The 7409-nt window shown below is 39.6% G+C and overlaps 1 long non-coding RNA gene across 1 annotated transcript in view; it reads left to right on the top strand.

Annotated features, from left to right (window-relative positions):
* The window catches only part of LOC310852572, a 32029-nt gene extending 24864 nt beyond the window's left edge, over nucleotides 1-7165 (top strand). The window contains exons 3-4 of the long non-coding RNA XR_014568278.1: nucleotides 5316-5440; nucleotides 6637-7165. This is a non-coding gene — a long non-coding RNA (uncharacterized lncRNA). The remainder of the gene's footprint in view (nucleotides 1-5315; nucleotides 5441-6636) is intronic.
* The last annotated feature ends 244 nt before the right edge of the window (nucleotides 7166-7409 follow it).

Below are 7409 nucleotides of genomic sequence, written 5' to 3' on the forward strand. Positions count from 1 at the left end.
AGCTATGTAACTCTGCTAAGTTGGCTCACAACTATTGTGCCTCCTGTTTGTTGGTGGATATGATCTATCAGCATGTAATCATGCCATTTCTGTTTTTCCTGTGTTCAGTCTTCCTTAAACATAAAGGAAACTTGATGAATCCCTCCTGTTGAATATGCCTTTGGATTATATTGGAAGACAAGACAACTTTGATCTGCTTTGAGCTTGGATGGCTCTTTTGATATTTCAGAAGGAAAGGCTGTGAAAGTTATGAGTCTTTATCTCTTGGAAGGACATCAAAACAAAACCCACTAGAACACTCAAGCTAGGATTGAACTAGATTTGCGTGGCTCCTTTTAAAGTTAAAAGCAGGCTCAAGAGGCCCTGCTTTGGATTGGGACCTGGCGTGATACATAAAAGGGGCACTTTAACCCTTCACCCCCCGTGGTATAAATCTGGATTGTCCCCCATCTCCTGTTTGCATTAGAAGGAAAGTCTACTTTTGTGGCTGCTGTTTACTTTGTAAATGTGATTCACTCGATCGGAGCTGGTGCCTGATGTTGCCTACTTTGTTCCCTGTATCACCTGGCTCTGATTGTGGAGATACTGATGGAAACACACATAATATTGTGGGGTGCCTAGAACCAAGGGGGGCTGGTCCAGTGGGCAAATAGGACACCAACCTGGCTTGATTCCGTCAAGCCCTCCTGTCTTCTTACTTAAAACAACTTCAAGGGGTGGTCCAGGACTCCAGGCTGTCTGCTTTCTCCTCCTTGATCTCAGTTTTGCTCTCGTAGAGAACGCAGGAAGGAAAAATGTCGGTTGGCTGAATGACACTCCTTAGCACTACTGCTCAGCCTTCCAGCATTTTTGTAGGGTAACCACAACCCATTTGAAGCGTATGAGATTCAAACAGGCAGTAAAGCCTTTTAGAAAAAAACAGCAAGCATTTATGCAGCCCACACAATGCAGAATGAAGCACTTGGGGGCAAGTGTCTTTGCACAGGGCAAACGTCTTTGTTCTTCTGCAAAAATGTGGCACTAGAATGTTCAGTTCCTGAAGGAATGCTGTTGAAACAAGTTTCTTCTTTTGTGCTTCCTAAAAGAAACAATTTACAGGCGAAGAATCACCATCTGTGCCTACAATTCCAAGTGCTTCTCTTTTTGAAAAAGTGACACAAATCCACTTCGCTGTTGCAACAGTAATAAAGAATTACATGCCATTTGTATCTATTTACACAATGTATTTAACCTGTCTTCGTGTAGTTGCTGAGTATTCAGAGGCTCAGACATACAGAATTTGCCATTATTGTCCATTATAATGTACAAGTATTATCAACTGAGATTCTAAGTCAATTGCCATCTCTTTGTGGAGATTGTGCCAATTCTCTTTGTGGAGAAGCTTTCTCAAAAAGGCCAGGTAGAAATTCATTAAATAAATAAATAGCTGCGTATACATCTGAAAAATACTTACTTGACTTACAGATTTTACCAGTTGGATAAGCAAGCTCATTAAAGATTTAAAATGTCAAAAGTAAGAAAAATGGGGCTGAAATTTTTGACTGGAATATCCATGCAGGGCAAGGTTTAGGATGCAATCCTGACCTCAGCCACTGCCCAACAGGACTTTAACAACGTGGTGGTTCCATTGACACATCCTTGGCCCTGCCTTCATGCCATCACACGACAGCGGTGGGGCTGGCTCAGAATTTAATGGATGCCTCTGATCACACCCCCCCCCCCGCCGCCATGGAGCTGACTGTATCATGTTAGTGCGGCTTGTGTTGGCTAATTCTGGAGTAGAAACTTTGGGTTGTTGTTGTTTTTAATTAGAAGTAAGATACAAATCAGAGTTATTCTAACCCAAGCTTTCCAGGAATACCATTTATTGCTGAAATTGTTCCATCCAGGACATTCATTAGTCCGTTTCTTGACAAAAGTCTGTGTAGCCTGAGGAAAAGAGGAAGAAGGGAGAAGCTATGCTGTGTGAAACATTTACCCTTTTAGCAGAGTTCAAAGTTTAAAATGTCTGGCTAAGCGCCTAGTTTTTGTATGGCTGTTTGTTTTTGTCAACCCCTTATATTATATCTGGAATGATGGCGAAATTGCATGAAGAGAAAGTGAGAGATTGTGGGAAACTCTTGCCTGGCAAATGGTAGTAAACAAATCATTTTTAAAAGGGAGACACTTTCACTCAATCAGCTTAAAATGCTCTTGATAAAGAGGATGCAACAGGAAGCGAATTCCAAAATGAACTATAGCGTGAAGTCAGTAGCTGCCTTTATGCATTATATGTGAATGTTCCTACTCTGAGAAGAGCCTATGTGTAGGTTTTTGGTTAGCAGACCTGGATGTCAGGGTGGGCCAGGGTGAAGCTATGTGATTTCAGGAATGGCAACTGCAGTAGCGCTGCCCTCCTGCCCCTTTGATTGCATGGAGAACCTCCAGAACATAACCCTCCCACTCCACACAATTTGGTCACTGCCTGTATATTAGACCAGCAATTTCCCAAGCTTTCTTTCCCTATGGACCATTGAAAAATTCCTGATGTTCTTGAGGGACCACTTAGTGCTAAATGCTTCATGGTTTTTTGTTGTATTTTTCTTGCTTCTTTTCTTTCTTGCATTGTATTCTATTGTCTTACAACTTGAATTTATATATAAATTATAATAATAAAAATTACAATATAAAATTAATAATCAAGGTGAATATTTAATGTGCTACAGCCACTGCTCCTGCCGCTCTTCACAGACACATCATGGACCACCTGGATGAAGCTCATGGAAAACTGGTGGTCATAGTTGGGAACCTCTGTTTTGGATTATCGGGATAAATGTGGTACTATACTGAACATTTTTCATTGGACAGTAATAGGATCTTGTGAAATTTCTTTGAGCAAAACAGAAGTAATATTATGACAAAACCAGGAAGCACTCTGAACAGTAAACTACAATTTTGTGACCCCCCCCCCTTTATAAGACAGGGAGGGAGAGCAAGAGAACGGTGGGATTTGTAGTTTGTGAGACTAACTCCCCAAAAGTAAAACTCCCAAAATTTCTCAGTTGTCCCCCCCCCCCCAGCATTTCCTATGCATGGGCTGGAGGACAAAACGGAATTTGGGATGATCAAGTTAGGTTTTGGTCTCCAGAGGCAATAGAAAATTGATGATATACCCTACATATGCCGGAAAAAGTACATTCGTTTCTTCCATTCGTTTTAAGACTGAAAGCCTCAGTTGCTTCATATTTTAGTTCTTAAAAACCAGGTTCGTTTTGCTTCATGTATTAGCTTTTCATTTGTTTTGTTGTTCCAATCTGTTGTCTTCCACCGATTCCAATGAAAAACTCAGTTGCTTTTCTGCTTCTGTGACTCACTGTTTTCCTGGGCATTGGCCTTTTTGAGTATTCTACTACATCCTGCCAAGGAATCAGACCCCCCCCCCGACTCCCCAAATTTCAGGCAGTGAGAAAACAGCTAGCTCTGTTTTAGAAGTAATTTTAAAAGACACAGAGACAAATATAATTTCATTTTAGTCCAAGTGCTGGCCATCAATAGCACGTTACCAGGTGATCCTTTCAGTGATCTTCTTGCCTCGCTGTGGAATGGTGAGGTGAGGAGGGCTCCTGAGCGCAGTCTCTCGTGCTGTGGGGCCCACGATGCCCCTGGTATTCTAGGGAGCTGCGTGCGATGAAACAGGTTCCCCATCTCTGATTTAGACCCTTGTATGATTTCATTGTGAATTCACTCATATACTAAAATCACTTAGCCTTCCAAAAAGGATGTCCCTCAATTTCCGGTTTTAAAGCCCATAACACACACTTTGTCATGTGCTATTAGTTACAGAACATGTCACAGGAGGACAAATGGTGGTCATTAGCAGAAGTTCCTGGGATGGTTGTTTTTGCTATCTCTCTTTTTCCTTTTGGTCCCTTCACATTTAACAGCTATTTCATGTTTTGCCTGCAGGCTAAAACCTTGACTTATGCCAGAAGCATTTCTACTTTCTCTATTATACACACCCCATGCCTCCCCCCCCCATTAACACTTTTGTTTTTAAAATAAAATGGGGAAGCTGTGTGCAAAACAGAGAATGTAATTGATGTTGAACACTTGCAAAATAATTGCATTGCTTAATGCAGTGCCAACAAGAACGCAGAATCACCTTCAGTTTCATAGAATAGAGGTAAAATAAAGTTAGGGAAAGCTTGTTAGCTTATTGGAGTTTGTTTTGTGATAGCATAGATTCCAAGTACATATTGTGAAACTTTGCTAAAGTCTGTCTATCTGTTTGTGTCGTGTGAGTGCTGTCACATACAAAAAGTCATGTATAAGTGTGAGATCTGCTATGTAGCTCTGCCTCACTCTGTGCAATAGAAGCACTGGTCCTCCTAAGGAGAGATTCCATTCATAGGTAATATCCAACAGCATAGGGCCAAACTACACATTCTGTTAACCATGTAAGTGCAATATTTTCTTTTTACAAACAGGTTGGGACCCCGGCTTGGAAACTGTGGGCTTTAACCTCTCGCTCCATGTTGTGGTCCTGATCTGGATCAGGGCCTCCATGTCTGCATACTTGCCTTGGGGACAACAACTCCTCTTTGCTTTAAAGGGTAAACCACATCATTAAGGCAATGTGAAGTTTGGTCCAAAGATACACTGAACACAGAATAAGTCAAGATGGTTTGCATCTCCTTAAAAAGAACAAGTACAGCACACATTAAAAGTCCTATTAGTGCAAGCAAGGTCATAGAAGTTGTTTTGTTATGAACTGTTTATTATGGTTCTCAGTCATGTACAAATGAAAAAATGTAAAACATTAATAAGGTTATTCTCATGTATAGTCTCCCACACCCTTGTGTGACTATACCACCTCTGGCTCTGGAAACTGGAAGAGCAAATTAAACATAGGGGAAAAGGTAAAACTTTTTTAACAGAAGGCAATGATCTTTCAGGTGCTTCTCTCCTCAGCTGGTATACAACCCTAAGTATTTGCCTCTCATCACATCTATCAAATTGTCTTCCTTCTCGTGTTTTACCAATGTTCCCAATCTGTGGGCTGCTTGGTCTAAAAAGGCTTGTAAGCCATGATCCCATGGAGATTTCTTTGATTTCAAGATTCTTAACCTCATTGTGACTTTGTTGCTTTCCAGCATTTAGGCACCCATCCTGCGTGTCTTGGGAGTTATTTAAAAATATTGTGCCAAATGCAACAAAACTGTGGGTGTCCTTCTCTTTTCACAGGGTATTGTGTTCATATCCCTTTTTTTTCTGCACCTGAGCACTGCAATTATTTTGTTTCAAGTTATAATACAATGCGCAACATTTGTTTGCAGTTTGTAGATGTGCTCCTAATGGCCACTGGATGTCACTATTGGTCTTTGCTAAGTAATTCTGTAAAAGTTTCAGAAGATCTTAATACGGTAGAAGAACAAAGATTATTCCTGGTTTCCTGACTACGGTGAGTATTGTTATTATATTCTGAAATGTGTATTTGTAAATAACTGTGGAGAAATACACAATATTATATTAGATTATATTTAATGTAACAGTGAAGCAATTGAGAAAAATATTGTACATGACTTCATGCACATAGGTAACAGTCTAGTAATATTTCCTGTAATGTTGTCTTCTTGGGATTAAATTGTCAATAAGAGTGCCTGAAACCCATAACGAAACCTGAAAATAAACTGATTATTCTTCATGCATCACAAAAAAACCCTACAAAACAAGTGGAACCAATCAGTACAAAATTAATGCAATGATAACAATTCTGATATGGGAAATGATTCTTAATTGAAACTTGGAGACGTATTTTCAGCCTGCTCCTGCTGGCCTGTCACAGTGCCAGCAATAACTCTGGCATTTAAAATGTTGAACATGTTCCAATTTCTTTACTGGGTATCACTGTGGGTGTCAGGAGTCAGTCTAACAGAGACCATGATGGCATCTAAGGAAGAGGTTTAGGATCCCACAGAAGGTTCCAACACATCTGAGGAGCCTTTTAAGTAACCTGGATACTGGGAAATCTACTTACTCGAATTCAGATGACTATGGAATGGTCTTATCCTAGTAATCATTTCACGTGGAACTGACACAAGAATCCACAAATACTTGAAGTTCATCCATTTTCCCACTTTGCTATTCACAACTTTGAATTAGAAATTTCAGTGCCAAATACGGATTTTGAATGTGATGCTTTCAGCTCAGAATTATACATTCTATTGCTTTGGACTCGTTTGAACATTTCTTGACTATTTTGATTTTGACAATCTTCAGTGTGGAACATTTTCCTGAAATTGAGAAGTTTGAAAACCACTATGGTACACCATTGCATGTCTGCTGTCAAGACTGACGAATACGAAATGTTATGTTGTTATAGATCAACTCCCAGGTATGGAGAAAATATCAGCTGCCATATATCAAACATTGAAATTAAAAAACCATTGGATGCCTAAAATAGTGACATTTAATATTCAGAGAATATTTGAGCACCCAGTGGACTTGTGGATAGTATTTTTATTTTAAATAATGACAAAGGAGATTTTTGAGAAGCATCTTTAGGAGCAAGTTCATTTCAATTCTGAACTGTTAACAGCAATCTGAGGTATTTTTGTTGTATAAACGAATTAAACACCACTCTTTTTTTCCTAACAGGTTGCAGCAGTTAACAACAAATCACAGCACTAATTATTGACATAATAAACATGTTTACATCTTTTTTGAAATCCAGAGATGTTGACTTCTCAACCTCCTCTGACACGACATTTTGGAACTTAAGGAAGAACACCGTACATTTTTTTCTGCCTGAAGCAAAAGACGATTCTCTCTCTCTCTCTCTCTCTCTCTCTCTCTCTCTCTCCTTGTACAGAATCTGACCCAACTGGCTGTTGAATCTTTCTTTGATAGGTAGCATGGTGGCTGGACTGCTGCTGTTTTGTATCAGCTGCCGCCTGAGGCAGATGCCCCACTCTGCCTAATGTTAGGGCTATTCCTACTAAGGAAGCTGTGCAGTGAATTCCTGGTAATAGCAGCCACAATATAAACTGACACACGGAAGAAACAACATACAGTACCTGTTGATCAGACCTCAGTAGATTGTCAATGACGGCTACATGGCCACTTTAATCTATAAAGACAGTTGCCCTCAGTGCTCTGACAATAGTTTTTCCAGTTTTGTTACCCATCACTGCACTTTTTAACAATTCTAATAAATCCTTTTTGGAAAGGGATGCTCATAATTTTCAATACAGAAAGAAATGACATATACAGCAACATGCCACCAAAATTAAATAGGTACATCAAGACAAGATAAAGCAATATACATAAGGTATAACAAGAAAATGTATAAATAAAGGAAAATGGAGCTTACATATACTTGTAAAAACGAAACCAAGAAAATCTTTTCATTTAAGAAAATGGAAGAAGGG

This window comes from Podarcis gaigeae, assembly GCF_964106915.1.
Source record: "Podarcis gaigeae genome assembly, chromosome: 9".
Classification (NCBI taxonomy): domain Eukaryota; kingdom Metazoa; phylum Chordata; class Lepidosauria; order Squamata; family Lacertidae; genus Podarcis; species Podarcis gaigeae.